At 39.1% G+C, this 22,635-nt stretch overlaps 1 long non-coding RNA gene across 1 annotated transcript in view; it reads left to right on the forward strand.

The window, feature by feature from the left end:
* Nucleotides 1-22,635, forward strand: part of LOC114676278 (uncharacterized) — a 56,375-nt gene that overhangs the window by 7,997 nt on the left and 25,743 nt on the right. The window contains exon 2 of the long non-coding RNA XR_003727157.2: nucleotides 21,210-21,302. This is a non-coding gene — a long non-coding RNA (uncharacterized LOC114676278). The remainder of the gene's footprint in view (nucleotides 1-21,209; nucleotides 21,303-22,635) is intronic.

A 22,635-nucleotide genomic window follows, 5' to 3' on the forward strand; every position in this document is an offset into this window, starting at 1 on the left:
GACAGGGATGTGGATGTTTAGGTGGCTGGGATTTCCTTCTATCTGGTTTCTTCAGAAAGGCATATTCTGTTGTTTGGAAGTCAATTGGTTTTGAAACAAGAACAAACCCCTTGATAGCCATATGGAGATTTGCTATTCTGCCTACACTTTAAATTAACCTTATTGATGGGTTTCCTGCCAAGCTTAGTTTCATTTATTATGCATGTTCCTTTTGGTAGGTGGAAGGAAAAAAATGTGAGAATTATCCTCTAAATAAGGCAATATATAAGCCAGGCTTGCAAATTTTCTAAAGTTTATTTTTATTTGCCAAGTTTTCTGTACTTTTCTGGGGGTAAATGTGTTTATTAAGTAAAAAGTATGGTGATATCTTGAAATAAGGATATTTTAGTAGTATACAACCGTGAGTGGATCTATTTTCTCTTTCATTCATCATTGTCAGCTGAGACCATTCCCAGCCAGCAGCTAGGGGTGAAATGGTACCAAGATGGGTGAGCTGGTTTATTGTTTCTTTCTGAGTTAAAGAAATTTCAGCCTGAAATCCTATTCCTTTTGGATTCTAAAATGTGGCAACATATGAATGTATTAGAATAGTTGGTCGTAAGACTTACCATAGGGCTGCAAGTCAGGACCGGCTTCCCTGTATGTGATGTGGAGAATGAACACTCTGGGGTATTCTCATCTTGGGATTAAAAACTATGAATCAGAGAAGGGGAAGTAAGATAAAATGTCTTCATTTAATCTTTTCTGACATTACCTAAGGTGGCCAGATGACAATGCCATTTGTATGGAATAGCCTTGGCATTTGATGATGGGGGAAGAAGTTTAGGTCAGTGGTACTCATAAATAGCTATTTTGTAATTGTTCTATCTAAATGAAGCTGGACTTGGGGGAAAGGTGAGAAGTTCCCAAAACAATTCACAGCCCCGTGGTTGCTGTAAATTACTTGGAGCTCTGGATCTTTCTGTCTGACTGGGAAAAATAATGACCCAACTCATCAGTTACATATGTGGGTTTGTTCAGAGAATTTCTGATGGAATCTGTGATTCTAAACCCTGTCAGGTTCCACGCTTCCTTTTATAACAAATATTTGAACACCCCTTTTAGTATACTGGAATGAAATTTATATATGACACATTTAAAAATAAATATAACATCCTGTTATAACAGGAGAACAAAATAGAAAGTCATTTTTAATAAGATATGTATCTCAATTTGCAAATGTCAAGACAAGACTACCATTAAAAGATAATTTTTTTAAAAAAGATAAAATCATGACTCTCACCCAGATATAAAAATGAGCATATGTTGTATATTTTAATTAACTCAAAATGAGGAACCAGGCAAATGTTATAACCTGTTTAAGAGACTAACCAAATAATGGACACATTATAGATCAGGAATATTGAAATGAATGTACAAATGAAGGCAAAACTAACTTCTTTAATAGTGGGGTAGAGAGGTCAATTGAACATTTACCAAATAGGTCAGAATTTGCATGTCTGCAGACAAAAATTATTTTGCATTGCTGTCAGTTATCTATATTTTACAAAGTTGTAGCATAGTCTCCATGGAATTAGAACCAGATAACCTGGAGGGGTGTCCTGTAGATGGTGCACAGTTCTCCACCGCAGCACACTCTGTATTATCGCTAATGAAATAGTCAGACATTTGCAACCACAGGTAAAAACATGCTGAATGAGGCATCTGCACAGGCAGACTGACTCCACTGGCCGGATGGTCAGCCAGAATACCTTAAACAGTGATGGCTTCAGCTAGTTTCTGAACTGGGAACCAGCTCTTAGTAAATTTCTGAACAAAGAAAGTACACTCTTTCCTCACTTTATACCATGCCTGAACTCCTAGAAAATTCAGTGCTTTTTAAGACTGTTTGAAAACACTGTATGCATAATGGGGGTTGGATTTTAGTTAAGACAATTGTAAGTATGTTTTTCAGATAATTATTAATATGATAATTATAAATATACAAATATCTGGCAGGATGTCCAAAATTTGTGGGGCATGCAGCAAATCCTTTATTGTGAGGATTTTTTCTGCACATTGCAGGGATTCTACCACCTTAGTCCTACCTACCAAATGCAAGTGGTGTCCTCCCAACCACTGTGACAACCAAAAAAAAACTCTGACAAGTTAATACACTCCCTAAGGATGGATAGTGCCCACAAGGAGAAGCACTGTTACTGCCGAAATATGTTTGGGACCCATAGCTTTATTCCCACCTCCTGCAAAATCATCTGCTCAGCCTGGCAGCTGTGGAGAAAGGCAGAGGGCCTTCTTGACCAGGGCTGTGCCCCAAAAAATTATTGATTAAAAAAATTGACCCATCTTTTCTGAATTCCTCTCTTCCAAGTTTAACTCTTCAACAAGGTGAAAGACAAAGGAGGCCCCTCATTGAAAGTAACTCCCAGCCTACCCACCCCCAATCTATTTGACTGGAGTTTGCTTCTGCTTTTCTCAAGAGTTCTTGCCATTAAGACCTGTGGTATAGGGGCTGATGCAGACAGAAAGTGGCACAGTCAAATGACCAAAGGCGACAGGCTGTTCACAAACTAAATGAAGTGGTGGGACCATGTGTACCTGCCATGACTTGAGGGACAGCTGCCAATCAAACTCAACCTCATGTTGCCAGATCTTCTGATTTATTTCCAAGAGAAACCGAAAATCTGAAATATTTGTATGTAATTATTCAGGTCTTAGATGTTAGGTGTTATGTGCATGTATACATATGTGTGGGTATAGATGGATAGATACATACATCATGCATACATACTGTTCTTCATATGTAGACCCATGAATAAAAGAAACAATACCTTGGGTACAAACAAGGTCCCACTTTTGAATCAGAATGAAAACTATGAGGTAAGTATTATTAGCCCCATTGCAGAGATGAAGGAATAGGAGTGTAGAGAAATTAAGTAACTTTCCTAAAGTCACACAGTCAGTATCAGGACTGGAATTTTAATCACGCCTGTTTTGCTTCCTGATACCAGATTGCTGCCCAGTCTATGAAGAGAACGTGCCATCTATTACGAGACTACAGGACATTGTTCACTTCATTTTTTAATGATTCAAAGACAAAAACTTCAAGCGATGAGCAATGTTTGCTGAAAGCAGCATTTATTTAAGTAAAACTAACTTTTCTTAGAGCTTCTTGATCTGGCCTGTCAGGAGCCTACAGGGCTTTTTGGAGAAGGAAGAGTGTATGGGTTTTGATAGTGTTTGCAGTGAGCTGGGTGAGTCATTTGCTGTGTTAGCCTGCCATCCATTAAAGCTGGTGATGAGAATGAATCCCTGGGGGTTGCTTGTGAAAAATGTTAAAAGCTTTAATTGAAAGGATCTCCAACAGAGGCCACAGTAACTTTCTCATTGTGAATTCCTGTGTTGCCCCCAAATGCCCTGGGGCCCCGCCAAATGGCAGGGCCAGGTCATTCTGATGCGCTTAAGCCATAAGCCTCTGGCAGGGCTTTGATGATGCTAGGCCTGGAGTCCTGTGCCACCCCCAACAGGGAGGGACACACTGTGAGAAATGTCATCTGTCAGGGTCTGCAAATTAAACCAGCCTTATGGAAAGTGGGGAAGTTTAATGTTTAAAACGTCCTGATTGAAATGCTCACATGATGAAAAAGATGGGCTTGGTCACCTGAAAGGGCATGTGTTGTACTAAGGCAGCAGGCACTGCACCTGAAGCTTCTCATTCGCTTCATGAGGTTCATAATGAACATTTACCACTTTCCTTTCCTTTGTTTGTGCATTTGTCTATCCATTTACCGCCCCAACTCAGTTCATGGTGTGACCCAGGCTGACATTCTATTCACATCAGCAGGCATTTCTCCTTCTAGAGGGGATGTGCTACTGGGAAGCTGTCACAGGCTTCCCCAGGCTACTTAAGGGGAGAGTAGAGAAAAAGCAGTTAAGAATTCCTGTGTTAGAGCTCTCATCTAGAAGCTTTTCAAACAAGCAAACATCCTACCGCTTTAAAAAATGTTTTTATTACACCCATAATACATGCTCAATAAAGACAAAGTAGGGAGAAGAAAGACAAAAACAAAACAAAAAGTCTTGATCCCACTTGAGAAATATGTGTGTGTTCAGGGTAAGCTGCAGGAGAAGGCAGCAGTGTCAGTGAAATGTCCTCTGAATCTAAAGAGATGTTAGGTGAGGACTGGCCCCTAAATTCACTACTGTCTTCATACAGAGTCTGGCAGAAGGTGATCATGCAGTTCCCTAATCTCTCTGTGGATAAAATTTCTTTTGTTGATAGATAAGATTAGGAGAACAATTATTACTGGTATTTGGAATAATATAGTAAAAAGTTTAACAATTACCTACCAATATATACTTTAAGCTTAAAATCCAAAGCAATTTAGGAACATTCTCTATGTATATTGCAAATCATATACCATTATGTGAGCGCTTAGGATGCTTAGGAGGGGAGGCAGAGAATACAAATGTGGAAATGAAATGCAGGGCAGCACAAATTGTGTAAATGAAATCTAGACTGTTTCTGGGAACATAATTTCATGAATAAAGATGATCTAGCATCTCTGAACTCTGTATTTTAAGATTAATATTTCTCAATAGTACTTGTCAAAGTGAGTGGCAGTAGAATCCATAATAAGTACTTTATTGAATTATATTTAGTTTAAATATAAATGTAAAAAGGCACCATGAATTCTCATGTCAAATTATGTCACCCGAAAGTTAATTAGTTATACTATGGTACAAAAAAAGAATTATTTTTAATTTGGCAAAATATAGGTTTGTGTTTCTAACAATTCAATCAAAGACATTATTTTTTTAATTAATACAATTTAATTTTTAAAACAGTTTTAGGTTCATAGAAAAATTGAGCAGAAAGTACAGAATGTTGCCATATCCCCCTGTCCCACAACCTCCTCCACTATCAACATTCCCTACCATAGAGATAGATTCATTACAATCAATGAACCTACACTGATGTATCATTAGCACCAAAAGCTCATAGTTTACATTAGGGTTCACTCTTGGTGTTATGTTTCTATGGGTTTTGTTAAATGTATGATGATATTTATCAGTGTCTACTGCTGTAGTATCATTCAGAATTGTTTCATTGCCATAAAAATCTGCCATGCTCTGCGTTGCCCTCCCTCCTCAACCCTGGCAACCACTGATCTTTTAACTGTCCCCATAGTTTTGCCTTTTCTGGAATGTCATATAGTTGGAATTATACAGTATGTAGCCTTTCAGATTGGTTTCTTTCACTTAGTACCATGCATTTAAGTTGCCTCAACGTTTTTCATGGCTTCATAACTCGATAATTTATTTAGATCTGAATAATATTTCTTGATGAGGATATACCACAGTTGATATCCATTCACCTACTAAAAAACATTTTGGTTATTTCCAACTTTTGGCAATTATGAACAAAGCTGCTATAAACATCCATGTGCTGGTTTTTGTGTGGAGTTGCCAATTCCGTTGAGTAAATACTGAGGAGTGTGATTGTTGGATCTTTGGGTAAGAATATGTTTAGTTTTATAAGAAACTGCCAAACTGTCTTCCAATATGGCTGTACCATTATGCATTCCTACCAGCAATAAATGAGAGTTCCTGTTGTTCCACATCCTCACCAGCATTTGGTGTCGTCAGTGTTTTGTTTTGTATTTTGGCCATTCTAATACTTGTTTTAATTTGTAACTCTCTTATGAAATATGATGAACATCTTTATGTATGTTCACTTTCCATATATATGGAACAGACTATTTACATATATGTCTATCTTCTCTGATTAGGGGTCTGTTCAGGTTTTTGTCCACTTTTTAATAAGGTTGTTTTTTTCTATTGTTGAGTTTTAAGAGTTCTTTGTATATTTAATATAACAGTCCTTTATTATATATTTCTTATTTTCTAATATATGTGTCCAATTCAATAAATTTTCCTTTAAGCACTGCTTTTGCTGCATCTTACACATTTTGATGTTTTATTTTAATTTTCATTTAGTTCAAAATGTTTTAAAATTTCTCTTAAGATTTCTTCTTTGACCCATGTATTATTTGGAAGTGCGTTGTTTAATCCCCAAGTATTTTGGATTTCAGTCATCTTTCTGTTATTGATTTTAGTTTAAATTCCCTTTGTGATCTGAGAGTAGAAGTTGTATGATTTCTCATCTTTTAAATTTGTTATGGTGTGTTTTATGTCCCATAGAAGTACCGTCATTCCCCTCATAATGACGTTTCGGTCAACAAGGGACCACATATATGACAGTGGTCCCATCAGATTATACTGGAGCTGAAAAATCCCTATCACTTAATGATGTTGTAATATCATAGCACAACACATTGCTTTTCTATGTTTAGGTATGTTTAGACACACAAATGCTTATCATTGTCTGACAGTTGCCTACAGTGTTCTATACAGTAACATACTCTATGGATTTGCAGCCCAGGAGCAATAGGCTACACCATATAATGTAGGGGTATAGTAGGCTGTACCATCTATGTTTGCGTAAGTATACTGTATGATGTTTGCACAGTGATGAAATTGCCTAACGATATATTTCTCAGAACATAATCCCATTATTAAGTGACGCATGACTGTAGTCTGTAGATGTCCATTATATCCCATTGATTCATGGTGATGTTGAGTTCAACTATATCCTTACTAATTTTCTACCTGCTTGATTTGTCCACTTCTGATAGATGGGTGTTAAGGTTTCCAACTACAATAGCAGACTCATCTATTTCTCTTGCATTTCTATCAGTTTTTGCCTCAGGTATTTGACATTTGGTTGTTAGACACATACACATTAAAGATCATTATGTCTTTGTGAAGTATTGATCCTTTTATCATTATGCAGTGCCCCTTTTTATCCCTAATACCTTTCCTTGCTCTGAAGTCTGCTCCTTCTGAAGTTAATACAGCAACTCCTCCTTCTTTTGATTAGTGTTAGCATGGTTTATCTTTCTCTATTTACTTCTAATCTACATGTATCTTTATATTTTAAGTGAGTTTCTTACAGGCAACATATACTTGGGTCCTTTTTTCTATCCACTCTAAGGATCTTTGTCTTTCAGTTAGTGTAGGTAGACCATTGACATTTAAAGTGATTATATCTACCATATTTATTACAATTTTTTATTAATTTCTCTTGTTCTTTGTTTCTATTTTTATCTTCCTCTCTTTTCTACCTCTTATGGCTTTAATTGAGCGTTGTATATAATTCTATTTTTCCCCTTCTTAGCATATACATTATACTTTTATCAAATAACATTATACCAATTCATGGATAGTGTGAATAACTATTTTTGTTTTTGAGAAAGGGTCTCGTTCTGTCACCCAGGCTGGAGTTCAGTGGTGCAATCATGGCTTACTACAACTTCCACTAACCTCCCAGACTCAATCAATCCTCCTGCCTCAGCTTCCTAAGTACCTGGGACTACAGGCATGCATCATCATGCCTGGCTAATTTTTGAATTTTAATATTTTATAATAACAAAATACTTGTAATTCTTCCGTCCTGCCTCTTGTATCACTGCTGTCTTTTTTTTTTTTTTTTTTTTGAGACGGAGTCTTGCTCTGTCGCCGGGGCTGCACAGTGCAGTGGCAGCAATCTCGGTTCACTGCAAGCTCCGCTTCCCGGGTTTACGCCATTCTCCTGCCTCAGGCTCCCGAGTAGCTGGGACTACACATGCCCGCTACCACGCCTGACTAATTTTTTGTATTTTTAGTAGACATGGGGTTTCACCACGTTAGCCAGGATGGTCTCGATCTCCTGACCTCATGATCTGCCCGCCTCGGCCTCCCAAAGTGCTGAGATTACAGGCGTGAGCCACTGCGCCCGGCCCACTGCTGTCATTTTACTTATATATTGGCATATAATTGAACACATTGTTGCTGTTATTATTTTGAACTAACTGTTAGATCAATTGTGAATAAGAAAAATAGGCTGGGCAAGTTGGCTTACACCTGTAATCCCAGCATTTGGGAAGCCGAGGCAGGCGGATCACCAGGTCAAAAGGTGGAGACCATCCTGGCCAACATTGTGAAACCCTGTCTCTACTAAAAATACAAAAAAAAAAAAAAAAAAAAAAAAAAAAAAAAAAAATTAGCCACGCGTGGTGGCGGGTGCCTGTAGTCCCGGCTACTCAGGAGTCTGAGGCAGGAGACTCGCTTGAACTCAGGGGGTGGAGATTGCAGTGAGCCGAGATCACACCACTGAACTCCAGCCTGGGGACAGAGTGAGACTCCGTCTCAAATTAAAAAAAAAAGGAAGAAGAAGAAAAAAAAAGAGTAAGAAAAATAAAATGTTCATTTTACTTTCACTTATTTCTTCTCTGAAGTTCTTCTTTTCTTCAGGTAGATCCCAGTTTCTGACTTACATTATTTTCCTTCTCTCTGAAGAACTTATTTTTAACATTTCTTGTAAGACATGTCTACTGATAACAGATTCCCTTGGTTTTTGTTTCTCTGAGAAAGCCTTTATTTCTCTTTCACTTTTAAAAGATAATTTTGCAGGGTAAAGAATTTTGGTTTGGCAGTTTTTTCTCTCAACACTCAACAATTTATTTTATTCTTGCTTGCCTAGTTTCTGAGGAAGTGTTGGATGTAATTCTTATTTTTGCTTCTCAGTAGGTAAGGTGCAGCTGATCCTTGAACAATATGTGTTTGAATTGCAGGGGTCCACTTATACATAAATTTTTTTCACTAAATATATTGGACAATTTTTTGGAGGTTTGCAACAATTTGAAGAAACTTGCAGATGAATTCTGTAGCCTAGAAATATTTTTAAAATTAAGAAAAAGTTAGGCATGGTATGAATGCATAAAATATATGTAGATACTAGTATATTTTGTCATGTATTACTATAAAATATACATAAATATATTATAAAATATTAAAATTTATCAAAACTTACATAGACTGTACATGATGTCATTTTTAGTCAGGAGAAATGTAAGCAAACAAAAAGATGCAGTATTAAATTATAACTACATAAAATTAATTGTAGCACATACTATACTACTGTAATAATTTCATTGCCATTTCCTATTGCTGTCATGGTGAGCACAAGTGTTGCGTGTGTCCACTTAAAACATCATGTGATGCTAATCATCTCTACGTGAGCAGTTCACCTTTCCAGTAAATTGTGTATTACAGTAAAAAAGTGATCTTTTGTGGTTGTCACATATTTTTCATTTTGTTGAGTGCATACTGTAAATCTTGAATAATACCATGAGACTCGTATGAAGTGCCACTAGAGATACTGGAAGTGTCCCCAAGAAGCACAGAGAGGTCATGACATTACAAAAAAGTTGAATCACTTGGTATAAGATTGAGGTCTGCAGCTCTGTTTGCCCACTGCTTCAGACAGATAATTCATCTTATAAACAGATAACATAAACTTATGGTATTAATAAATACAGTATAATAATGTACTATAAATATATATTAAATGTGTTTTCTCTATCTTAATAAAATTTTATTGATAAAATTTTATTTTCTCTAGCTTATTTGTAAGAATACAGTATATAATATATACCATATACAAAATACATGTTAATCAACTGTTTATGTTATCAGTAAGGCTTCCAGTCAACAGTAGGCTATTTCAAATCCATGTTCATTAACCCAGAAATCGTACCAAAAACAATGTCATCAATATTATACCTGTTCCTATCCTCTATAGGAGAAATAAACTCTCCTTTCTTTGAAAATAAAAATCTAATCTGCTGAAAATTAAATGATAGGTTTTGTGCTATAGTGGTAGTATCAAGGGGTGAAACATACATTGACAAGATGGGTTAATATACCTGTCCCCCCACATTGTAATTATTTGCTGATTGCTTGACTTTGCTGTGAGACTGTCAGCTCCTGAAGAACAGAGACAAGGCTTGTTTGAGAACTCTCTGGCACATAATAGGCATTTCAAAATATACGTGTTGAATGTACCATTGGTTCATCAGATGTGTTAAGTGTGAACCAACCTCACTTATTTAAGTTATTAAGCACCTACTTGGGATAAGGCTGCAGGTTGAATACTTTGGATATATAAAGATGAGTAAAGTTTGTTCTCTGCCTTCAAAGGCAATCGTTATAGCAGGATGTCCTTGTCAAATTCCAATCCCCTTAACCACCCCCTTCCCTTCACAGGTGGGAAGGCCCCTAGAGGCTATCGCTTCTAGCATTTTTTGACCTGAAGGCATTCTTTAGCTTTAGAGCAGCTCAGTGCCTTATAGGCAGATTGTAAGTGCCAGAGATTTAGTCTCCAGAACAACTCACCACCGATGAAGGTGGCAAATTCCTTGCTCTTCAGTAGGACACTGAGCATGTTCCACTCAGACTCTCAGAGCATTCCCAATGGTGCTGAGCCCTCTTTGCTCAGAGCAGTAATCTGCACATTAAAGCACTCTTTTTTTGGCTTTTTCTCCATTCTTGGTCTCACTTCCTACTCCCTCACAGTGTTTCCTGGGATCTTCTCCTGAATAAATTCTCATACCCAAATCCTTTACTCAGGGTCTGCTTTTAGGAGCATCATTAGAACTGAGCAGGATAAGACAGGCTATGAGAATGCAGGGGAGGAGGGATTAATTCTAGCTGGAGAAGACTTGGCATTATTTGAATTGGGTTTGGGTGGGAGCAGTAAGTGCAAAGGAGAGATGCTTCAGGCACAGAGGAGCTGAAGCACACAGAGTGCTCAAGGAAATGTAAGCAATTGGGTCTGGCAGGAGTGTGGGTAGAGGGGCATCTCAGACTCTCCTGGAAGGTACTCCAAAGCCCTGTGCATCCCAGCAAGGAGCCAGGTTTCTCCTGCTCCTTTCATCCTAAACTTCAGCTCAAGTTACTCACCCTACTCATATTGGCACTCTGAAACGTCCACATAGTCAGTCATCTTTTGGTAGGAAAATCTAAATACAGAAAAGGACATGGCTACTACACGTAATCTGTGAGAGCAGCCGTAAGTAGTCACTGATCAACCCACTATCTTTTTTAAGCATGGTTCTTTCTTTCTGTCTCTAGATTTTAATTCATATTTTCTGAGTTCCCATGACAAACTCCGCATTAATATTTTGCTATTTCTAAGAGCTTATAGTCTAAATGTAGTCTCCACAACTCAATCTAGACAAGAAACTTCCCTACCTTCTGTTAGAGACTAATCTTTAATTTTTTAAAAAAGGAATAGTGTGTCAGGGGATCAAAGAAAATGACCCAAGTTCGCTCTACATTGGAGTCCACTCCATTACCCACAAGCAAGTACAATGCATATGTACAGTCTTGCCCATTCTCTCTCCCCTTGTCCTGAAAATGATTTCCCTCTCATGAACTGTTCTGACAAGTCATTTCATCTCCAGTACTGACTCAGTTATACACTTTCACCATGATCAACAACTGCTAAATTGGTTGTAAACCCCAGAATGGAAGCTGAAAAACCAAAAACTAGAGGTGTGGAAGGAGGACAGGAGTCGAATAATTTGGTCATTTTCCCAGCAGAGGAAAGCTGGTTTAGGAAAGACAAAATGAGTACTTCTGGAATAGGTATACAATATTGGAAAATAACAGAGAAATTAAAGAAGTTCTTAAAGCTCACAAGAGGATTTGGTGAGAGAACACTACTCATTTCAGCTCAGCATGAGCCAGTTTGCATTATTATGTTTTGCTCTATACTTAGTCGTGGAGAAAGCCACAAATTACAATGGTTAAATAAAGCTTTAGAAAATGGAAAATAGCAACATTGCAAGTACAGAACGCTACTGGGGTAGAGCACCCTCCGAACTGGGGTGGCTGTAGTGAACTTCTAAAATCCCTCCCTCGCTCTCCCACCCCCAGGAATTTCAGCCACGTCCTTTATAAATCCCCATTACTGTAATATTGTTTGTATAATAAATACAGCTTTGTTTAGTTTTTAAACTGGGAGTTTCTACCAAAGGCTGGGAGAGAAAGAAAGCTGCTGGGTTACCTGCAGGTTGAGTATTCTGAGAAGAGATTAATTTGAGTCATACCTGGATCCAGAAGGGAATGATGATGATAACATTTATTGAGCTCTTTGTATGTCTGAGACATGCTCTACAGATGTATTATGTGTTAACTAACCTAGCCTCATAACAACCTTATGAGATAGTACTGTTCCTATCCCATTTTATATATGAGGAGACTGGCGCACACAAAGGCTAAGTAATTGGCCCAAGGTCACATGGCTGGTGAGTGGCAGAACCAGGATTTAGTCTGGCTCCAGAGCCTGTCTTCTTAATGACCATGCTGTAATGCCTCAGAGATATAAATATTTGTGTCCTCCAAATTCACATGTTGAAGCTCTATCCTTCAATGTGATAGTATTTGAAGACGTAGCCTTTGGTAGATAGGTTTAGATGAGGCCACAAAGGCAGATTCCCCATGATAGGATTAGTGCCCTTATAAAAAGGGGAAGAAACCAGAGCACACTCCCCACCCCCACCATGTGAGGACAACCATGTGCAAACAGGGAAGAGGGCCCTCACCAGGAACTGAATCTGTCTGCACCTTGATCTTAGACTTCCAGCCACCAGAACTGTGAGAAATAAATATCTGTTGTATCAACTACCCACTCTATGGTATTTTATTGCTGTAGCCTGAGCAGATTGAGACAGACCACCAAGCTGTTATTATACAATTAAGCTTTTACCCAGGAATTCTAGGAAGAGGCGTTTTTAGCTCAGATACAGGAATTTATTTCAGGTGCTTCTCTGCTACTTTGCTTCCTGCAAGGATGGGGCTGAGTCACAGAGCCCACTTGGCCCAGTTGTGATGGAGAATAGATTCAAGACCAGGAGCCAGACTTCCATGGGAAGCTGAGTAAACTGAAGCTTAGTAACTTTGAGATCATCGGTGGGCCACCCTATTTGGGTAGCATGTGTTCCTAAGTGAAACAGCAGTTATGAGCTAGACTTGCAGCAATCTGAATCTGGACCAGAGTGTTGAATGAGGACGAGGGATGAGCCAGTGTTACTAAGAAGACCCCTCTCACCTCATTCCTAGAGAGATGGTACACATCAAGATCTATGTTACATATGAGGAGATTTTTTTTTAAGTGGCTCAGCATGTCCCTCTCAGATTTTCAGAGTCCCAGTCCCAACTGGGTTTAACTCCAACTCAGTTTTTTTTTAGGTTGAGTACATATTTAGTGGCACAGATGCAGCACAATTTACTCAACTCTTTCTCATTGAAAGACATCCACTTTCTTACTAAATTTTTGCCCAAAGAACAATGCTATAATATCTCAATGCACATATGTTCTTAAGTATGGATAATTTTACTTCTAGGGCATAGATTCCAAGAAGTGGGGTTTTTAGGAGAAAGAATGTTTTTAATTTGTAAGGTATTTTCAGGTTTGCTTTCTAAATAGGTTCCAGCAAATCACTCTCCATGTCTACTGTAGGGGCACATTTGCCTTTCTTCTTGAAGCATCCTTTCTAAGTTTAGGGCATTCTTCTCAAGGAGATGCCAGAGACTCACTTTACCAACATCCCTTGCAGCTTGAGTGGGGACATGTGACCTAGGTCCTGCTATTCAGACAGCACAAAACTTCACTCTAATGAGGCAAAGACACAGGCCTGCACAGAATCCAACCTGATGCGTGGACTGGAGATACGTCCAGCTTTCAGACACAGCAGTGGCAGTCATCCCTTGTTCTGGAAACTCTGCTGCTCTAAGACAGGGATATCTTGTCAACATTGTCAACACCTCAGCAGTAAGAATTGATTGAACTTCTTTCATATGCATTCGCTTCTATCTATCCCATTGCCTCTACCTGAGTTGTGGGCTACCATGACCTCTTGCTGAGATAGCAGTAACAAACTTCCAACTGGTCTCACAGGCTCTAGAATCCATTCTCCACCTTGAAGCCTAAATGGTTTTCTAAAACTCAAATCTGATCACGCCAGCTCCCTGCTTTTAAAATCTTTCCTTTTTTTTCCCTTTGCCTCCATCCTCCTTAGGCTGACCCACAAAACCCCCCAAGAGGTGACCTTTGCTTTCCTCCCCGGGCACATCTCTTTCCTCCCTTCACATTCTACTGTCTGGTCATACTGTGTATTTTTTCAGTTCCTGGATTGTTCTATGCTCTTTCTCACCTGTGCTTTTGTGAACACTGTCCTATCCTCTACTTTTTCTCCTTCTCCTTTGCTTGCCTAACTTCTTTTTCCTGATTGTCAGCTAAGAGGTTACTTCTCTGACTATACAATACTAAATTAGGTGTCTCTTTGCTAGGTTACCAGAGTGCTCCACAGTACCCCATAGTTCTACTTATTTGTTTTCCGCTAAGCTACGTGAAGGCAGAGATGATGCCTGTTTTCTTCCTTGTTGCACACTCCATTTCTAGAGTACTGCCTCATGCATAGAAGGTAATACATAAAAATTTGATGAATTAATAAGTAGATAATACAGATACTATTGTCACCAATTTACTCACAGGGAAATTGAGGTTTTGTTAGTCCTGGATCTGGAACTAGAACACAGAACTTCTGATTCCTGATATATTTTCAACTATTCCTCATTGCCACCTTCAAATACAATTCAACACTCTCATAGGCTTAATAAACACCATTATGATGCGCAAACACACTGCAAGGCAGGTTTCTCAAGCTTGGCACTATTGACATTCTGGGATGAGTAATTCTTTGCTGTGTGGGGCTGCCAGTGTGTTGGAAGATATTTGACATCATTCCTGACCTCTATCCAGTAGATGCTAATAGTACCTTCCTCATTTCAGTTGTCTTCAGACATTGCAAAATGTCCCCTGGGGGGCAAAATAACCTCCCAATAAGAATGAGTACTCTAAGGGTACCAGGCACCATTTAATACATCTCTATAACTTTGCGTTGAGAATGTAAGTCTCAGCACACACATATTCCAGGTGGAAAGATGAAAGACAAGGACATATCTAAATAATGATCTTGAGTCTTATAAACACAGGTCTTAACCTCACTGAGCCTCAGTTTTCTCATTTGCAAAACAGAGATGATAACACCCAAAATTGTGCGGAGGATTAGAGAGAATGTATATTAAGTATTCACTAAGTTTGTTGATTGAAAAAAAGCCAAACTCTGTAAAATATTTAAAGAGATTTATTCTGAGCCAAATATGAGTGACCATGACCCAGGGCACATGTCTTGGGATGGTGCCCTGGGCCATGGTCACTCATATTCGGCTCAGAATAAATTTCTTTAAATATTTTACAGAGTTTGGCTCTTTTTTGGTCAATGTTAATAGGCAGATATAACAACAACAACAAAAAAAAATCTAAGGCTTCCAACAGACTGAATGGACCTCCTTCTTGGCCAAGGGAGTCCCAAAGAAACCTGAAAAGCTAGTTCAGGCTATGAGGGGAAGGGAGATATGTTATAACTCCCTCCCTTTGCCGGGAGTTTAGGCACAACTAACTGGCATTAACATTAAAACAGAGATCATAAGACTGACAACACAGACTCTCTGTGGCAATACAAAACCAAATTCACACCTCCCTCAGGTACAGTATCACATGGTAGATAGCAGACTCTGAAGGAAATCAAAGTATTTTACCCCAAAATATATTTCATTCACATATTTTGAAATGGTCCTCAAAGCTGTTGCTTGAGAGAGAAATTTGCATTCTGTAGAGAACCTCCTTCCCTAGGAGGGATCTAGGTCTTTTCCTGATCCAGGAGAGATTTGCCTGAGAGTCTGATAACTTTTAGGGTTTGAAAAGAGGCTTTACCATCTACTGTCTCTGAAGCCTGCTATTCAGAGGCTTCATCTACATAGCAAGGACATTGGCTTCCACAACCACCTTTCCCCCTTATCTTAACTTAAACATTTCTTTCTGCTGACTTCAACCATTTAGGCAAAGCTGAACTCTTTCAACTAATTGCCAATCAGAAAATCCTTGAATCCACCAACGACCTGTAAGCACCACCTTCCTTCGCCACCTTTGAGATGCCCCACTTTTCCAGGCTGAACCAGTGTATACCTTATATGTATTGATTTGTTGATTTATGTTTTCACCTGTAACTTCTGTCTCCCTAAAATGTATAAAACCAAGCTGTAACCCAACCACCTTGGAAACATGGTCTCAAGACCTCTTGGGACTATGCCCTGGGTTATGGTCACTCAGATTTGGCTCAGAATAAACCTTTTTAAATATTTTAGAGTTCGGCTTTTGTGTGTGTGTGTGTGTCAACAAGTTACATTATCTAAACAACTCAACTGCTTTCTTCCGGCCAATAACTAGTGGGTTAACTCACCAAAACATGCATAAAGAGAAACACAACTGAAGGGAGGGGCTGGATATTGCATATTCAGGGTGAAATGTATGGGTTATATGACAGCAGGCTTTGGCATTCTAGAAGGCAAAGAAAAAAAAAAGCCCCACATTCAGTAATAAAAACAAGTATTACTGTTTGAAGTGACAAGCTTATGGGCATACGACCTCTTATTTATTTTCTCCTAATTTCATGGTTTTATAAAGAAAAGAAGAGGGCAAAGTCATGCTTAAGGATCAGTTGCTATTTTTTAAATAGGATTACACAGTCAAAGTTGGGGATGGGGGATGTTTCAAGATCTGTCAAAAATGGGAGCAGGTGAACTGGCAATTGCTCACTCTCCCTCTCCATTATGAATTTTAATGCAATTTTCATTTAGTAATTGACATACTGTATTTGTGCTCAAGATTACTTCAATTTTCTTTCTTTCTTTCTTTCTTTCTTTCTTTCTTTCTTTCTTCTTTCTTTCTTTCTTTCTTTCTTTCTTTCTTTCTTTCTTTCTTTCTTTCTTTTTCTTTCTTTATTTTTTATTTTTTTGACGGAGTCTCACTGCGTCACCCAGGCTGGAGTGCAGTGGCATGATCTTGGCTCACTGCAACCTCTACCTCCCAGTTTCAAGCAATTCTCATGCCTCAGCCTCTTGAGCAGGTGGAATTACAGGCACATGCTACTACACCTGGCTAATTTTTGTATTTTTAGTAGAAAAGGGGTTTCACCATGTTGCCCAGGTTGGTCTCGAACTCCTGGCCTCAAGTGATCTGCCCACCTTGGCCTCCCAAAGTGCTAGGACTACAAGTGTGAACCACTGCACCTGGCCCAATTACTTCAACTTTCAATAGCAAGTCTAAAAAAAATTTTTCCTTCTAAGCATCTACCATCTTTGCTGACTCGCTACATTGACGTAACAATGATGCTCCAGAAAAATGCTTCGTAGGGAATTCCACACAGTATAGCTCGCTGGTTCAAAGGATTAAACTAGAAGGACAATGGCATCTCCTAGCTAGAAGGAGCAGAATTTACCAGTACTGAATCCTCTGGCTCCACAGAGCTGCTGCTGCTTCTCCCTTTCCTTCTTTTCCTCCCTCCTTTTCTCCTTTTCTCCTCTCTCCTTTTCCTGCCTGGGACTTTAGAACTGCTTTCTCTCCTTCAACCCTAGGGAGATACTCCAACATGCAATCTTTGCCACAGAGCTAGGTCCTCTTACTTATGTCTAAAGATATCTACCCCCGAACCCTCAATTTGAAAATGTAGGGGACAAAATATTAACCAAATACTTAAAATGTCTACTATTAATAGTAGCCCGGACCTGAAAACATCCCAGTGTTCATCACGGTAGAGTGACTAAATTTTAATAAAGTCACATAGCAGAATATTGTATAGCAATGACAAGGACCAAACTGTGATTTCATGCAAAAATATGGATAAATCCATTGTTAACTAAAGAAGGAAGATGCAAGAGTACATCTGATATTCAACAATGAAGTTAAAAAATAGCAAAACTAATCTCTGCCATTAGAAGTCAGCCTAGAGAAAGTCAGCATAGTGACAGCCTTTGTGTCAAGGGGTGGTGTGAGGAGGGTTTCTAGGTGCTGATTATGTTGTTTCTTGCTCGGGGTGCTGGTTACAAGAATGTATTTCACTTTGAGAAAATTCACCAAGCTCTTCACTTTTGATTTGTGCATTTTTTCATATGTAGGTGTATACTTCAATCAAAAGTTCATTTAAAAAAACAAAACAAAGCTAGGCACAGTGGCTCATGCCTGTAATCCCAGCACTTTGGGAGGCCAGTGTGGGTGAATCACCTGAGGTCAGGGGTTCAAGACCAGCTTGGCCAACATGGCAAAACCCCGTCTCTACTGAAAAACTACAAAAAATTAGCCGAGCATGGTGGTGGGCACCTATAATCCCAGCGACTTGGGAAGCTGAGGCAGGAGAATTGCTTGAACCCTGGAGGCGGAGGTTGCAGTGAGCCTAGGTCATGCCACTGCACTCCAGCCTGGGCAACAGAGAGATACTCCATCACACACACACACACACACACACACACACACACACACCCCAATGAACAGCAACAACAACAACAAATCAAAACCAAAATTTTCCTAAACTCTTTCATTTCTTCGAAAATTCTCCTTTTTTCACTTTAGGCTTCTCTCTCACAGGAAGATATAGTCTCATAACAAAATTGCTATAAGCTTTAATAACACTTTTCAGGAACTGGAAGAAGAGCTAAAAGATTTGAGTTTTAAGTTTCATTTGATTTTCTATTAATTTCTGTGAACTACATATTAAACACAGAATGCTACTGCTTAACTGAGTGTTTATGTTCCTCCAAAATTCCTGTGTGGAAATCCTAACTCCCAAGGTGATGGTATTAGGAGGCGGGCCCTTTGGGAGGTGATTAGGTCACAAAGGTGGGGCCCTCATGGATGGGATTAGTGCCCTTATGAAAGAGTCTGTAGTGATCCTCACCCCTTCAGCCATGAGAAACAAGGAGAAGATAGCTATCTGTGAGGAAGCAGCTCTCACCAGACACTGAAACTGCCTGTGCCTTGGCTTTACACTCCCCAGTGTCCAGAGCTATGAGAAATAAATTTCTGTTGTTTATAAGATACCTGGTTTATGGTATGTTGTTTTAAAAGCCCGAATGAGCTAACATATTGTAGGAGACCACAGGAAGGAAGTCTGGTATGTCTACTCCAATTCCTTCCTCCTCCGTGTGTAGGGGAACTGAGGCCTAGAGAAATTAAGTGGCTTTTTCAGGGGCACATTGTTCTTTTTTTAAAAAAATTATACTTTAAGTTCTAGGGAACATGTGCACGATGTGCAGGTTTGTTAGATAGGTATACATGTGCCATGCTGGTTAGCTGTATCCATTAACTCATCATTTACATTAGGTATTTATCCTAATGCTATCCCTCCCCCCTCACCCCACCCCATGGCAGGCCCCAGGGTGTGATGTTCCCCACCCTGTGTCCATGTGTTCTCATTGTGCAATTCCCACCTATGAGTGAGAACATGTGGTGTTTGGCTTTCTGTCCTTGTAATAGTTTGCTCAGAATGATGGTTTCCAGCTGCATCCATGTCCCTGCAAAGGACATGAACTCATCCTTTTTTATGGTTGCATAGTATTCCATGGTGTATATGTGCCACATTTTCTTAATCTAGTCTGTCACTGATGGACATTTGGGTTGATTCCAAGTATTTACTATTGTGAATAGTGCCACAATAAACACATACATGCATGTGTCTTTATAGTAGCATGATTTATAATCCTTTGGGTATATACCCAGTAATGGGATTGCTGGGTCATATGGTACATCTAGTTCTAGATCCTTGAGGAATCGCCACACTGTCTTCCACAATGGTTGAACTAGTTTACACTCCCACTAGCAGTGCAAAAGTGTTCCTATTTCTCCACATCCTCTCCAGCATCTGTTGTTTCCTGACTTTTTAATGACTGCCATTCTAACTGGTGTGAGATGGTATCTCATTGCGGTTTTGATTCACGTTTCTCTGATGATCCGTGATGATGAGCCTTTTCTCATGTGTCTGTTGGCTGCATAAATGTCTTCCTTTGAGAAGTGTCTGTTCATATCCTTTGCCCACTTTTTGATGGGTTTGTTTTTTTCTTGTAAATTTGTTTAAGTTCTTTGTACATTCTGGATATTAGCCCTTTGTCAGATGGGTAGATTGCAAATATTTTCTTCCATTCTGTAGGTTGCCTGTTCCCTCTGATGGTCATTTCTTTTGCGGGGGGCACATGTTCTTTAGTAATAAAATTGCCGTTAAAGAAATACATCTCAAAATGAAAGTGGCAACGGCAGTTTGTGTCCCAAAAGGTCACATGATTTTTCCTATTTAAAAATAAAAATAATGCTGGGAGGGAGAAGGGACTGGGTCAATCATTATATAAATACAGAATTTTAGCTTATTTATTCAATTTATATAAAAGACAATGCTCTCATGTGGTTATTGTGACTTCTAAAGAAATTTTCCTTCTAATCGACACTTACAAGACAGTTTCTCCTTGGGACTTGGCCCCTAAATCTCGATGGTTTGAAACAGCAAAGGTGTACAATTGTGCCATTGTCCATCAACTGCCAGCAGGAGCTTTGCTCCACTGCTTTATGTCTTCTCTCTGGGACTCGGGCTGAAGAAACTGCTCTCTAGACCATGGCAGGTTGTCACAGCAGTGGGAAAAGAGAATATGGCCATGTACACACTGGCTTTTAAGCCTGTCTGGAAGTGACACACATCACTTCCATGTACCCCTCTCTGTCAGAGCAAGTCCTATGACCACTCCTAACCTCCTGTGGGCAGAGGTGAAATCCTACCATGTGTGTGGAGTATTTGGGAACAGCCCTAATGACAATCTCAAGAAGGAACTGAAACTGTCCCCCGTGGAGTCCCATATTTCCTCATGAGTTTTATCATTAGTCACTGTGAGCTACACTTTTAAAAGACATGATGGAACAAAGATTATCTCTGCAGAAAGTAAAGCAGAGACATAAAAGGCAGCATTGGCGGGTGTAAATAAAGCTCTTTCAACTATAATTGAAAGGATTTTTATGAAAGGCACAAAGTGGTTTCATCTGCCTTTCTGCAAATAGCATAGTGGGCTGAATGATCAATATTCCTTTAAAGTGCCCAGGAACTGTTTCAGTCTTGACCAAAGGCAACTAAATAAATGAATCATCCTTCTGGGCTTTTATATTGAACCCTTTAAATGAAGGCAGCTTACATGGCTGCAAACAATACATGTCCCGTGTGGTCACTGTAAGCATTAAATATCAATCAGAAGAGAGTGCTTTTAAGTAGTGAAGGAAAAAAATCCATTTGTTGGGGCTATAATCTCTAATGTTAAATTAAAAAAAAAAAAAGAGTTTGGCAGGTAATAATTTGTTTTGCATGACTTTCTCCCTTTGTTTTCTCTGCACGCAGGTCTAAGCATAAAATCATCAATACTGACAAATTAAAGGGAGAACATGTCAGGCCTCACTCTTTCTGTAATGGCGTTCAAGAGCATTGTTTTTGGTAAGTAGCAAAGAAAAAAAAATCAAATTAAGACATACATTTAAATGGACACTTGTCAAAAAGCAAGCCTGGAATAAAAGTAGCACTCGCTTGAAACATGTACACAACTTGACTAGTTAGCAAGCACCAATGCTTGCTCTCACACTTGAAATGATGCCAGGCTCAGACACTTGTTTTACCATTTGAAATAAGGTTATATAATATACCCTTCTCCCTCTGTAGTATAAATATTGTTGATACCGTATAGTCATATTATTTGTTAGCTCAAAATCCAAGTGTTTGGGCATCTTGGCATAGGATCTTACAAGAACTTATTACAGTTGTGTTAAGAAATACTAATGACTTAAATTATGAATTATCTTTCTATTTACACTTTAAGCAAAATTTCTAGGCGAAGCTTTTTTTTCAGTATGGAATATAAAAGTAAAATTCAGAGATGATTCTGGAATATTAAAGTGTCAATGTTAATGGCTTGTAATAATGATATAAATTTTGAGGGTCATACCAAGGATATGGGCTCCTGCAATAAGGTCCAGATAGGACAAGCGGTCAGGAGCAGATGGTGGTTTAGTGACGGTAGGCAAAGGTTGTGCCAGGGGATGGCATGAGGAGTGGTGGTGGTCAGAAGGGCAAGGGGAGGAGAAAAAATGTGAGTCAAGGTCTTGGGGGCTCGAGCAGAGGTAGTCCAGATACATGAATTCACTCCAGGAGAAAAATTACTCTGATACCCTCTAAAGGACCTTTATCCTTCCAAACTAAGATTTACTTGCTTGTCATGATCCCCAGTAGGCCTTCTGTGTTAGAGTAACCATGTCTGTTTATGGCACATTTAGTCCTCCTTGAACTGGATGTCAACCTCATTCCCCTAAGAGCTGTCTAGTTAGAGGCAAAGTCTTGTCTTCTGACCTGACTTGGGCCTCCAGTGGAGATCTCTATGCTTGCATTCATTACCTCAGTGTCTGGGCTTGGCACATATTGCTGCTTGATAAGCATTTGTTGAATTAAAAATGTGAGCAGGATGGGAAAATAGGGCAAATGATGGTCACACATTCTCTTCTATTCATCTACAACAAATTGTTCATTCTTCGTCCAGCACCAGAGCCATTTTAGGAACCTTCTTAGCAAATCAGGCACCTTTCAGAATTGCAGGAGTTTCATTCTATCCTTGCCGGGATTACTTCCATATTGTGAGCCTTTCTTGGCATTTCACCCTTAACTCTTACAGAGAAACTCAAAGTACCTTTGTTAACATTCATTTATGCTACAAGGTAGTTGGATTAAAAATGTCAACACTCCTATGACACAAAAGGAAGACCAAAGCTACCAGTAAAAT

This window comes from Macaca mulatta, chromosome 2 (genome assembly GCF_049350105.2).
Source record: "Macaca mulatta isolate MMU2019108-1 chromosome 2, T2T-MMU8v2.0, whole genome shotgun sequence".
In the NCBI taxonomy this organism is placed as follows: Eukaryota; Metazoa; Chordata; class Mammalia; order Primates; family Cercopithecidae; genus Macaca; species Macaca mulatta.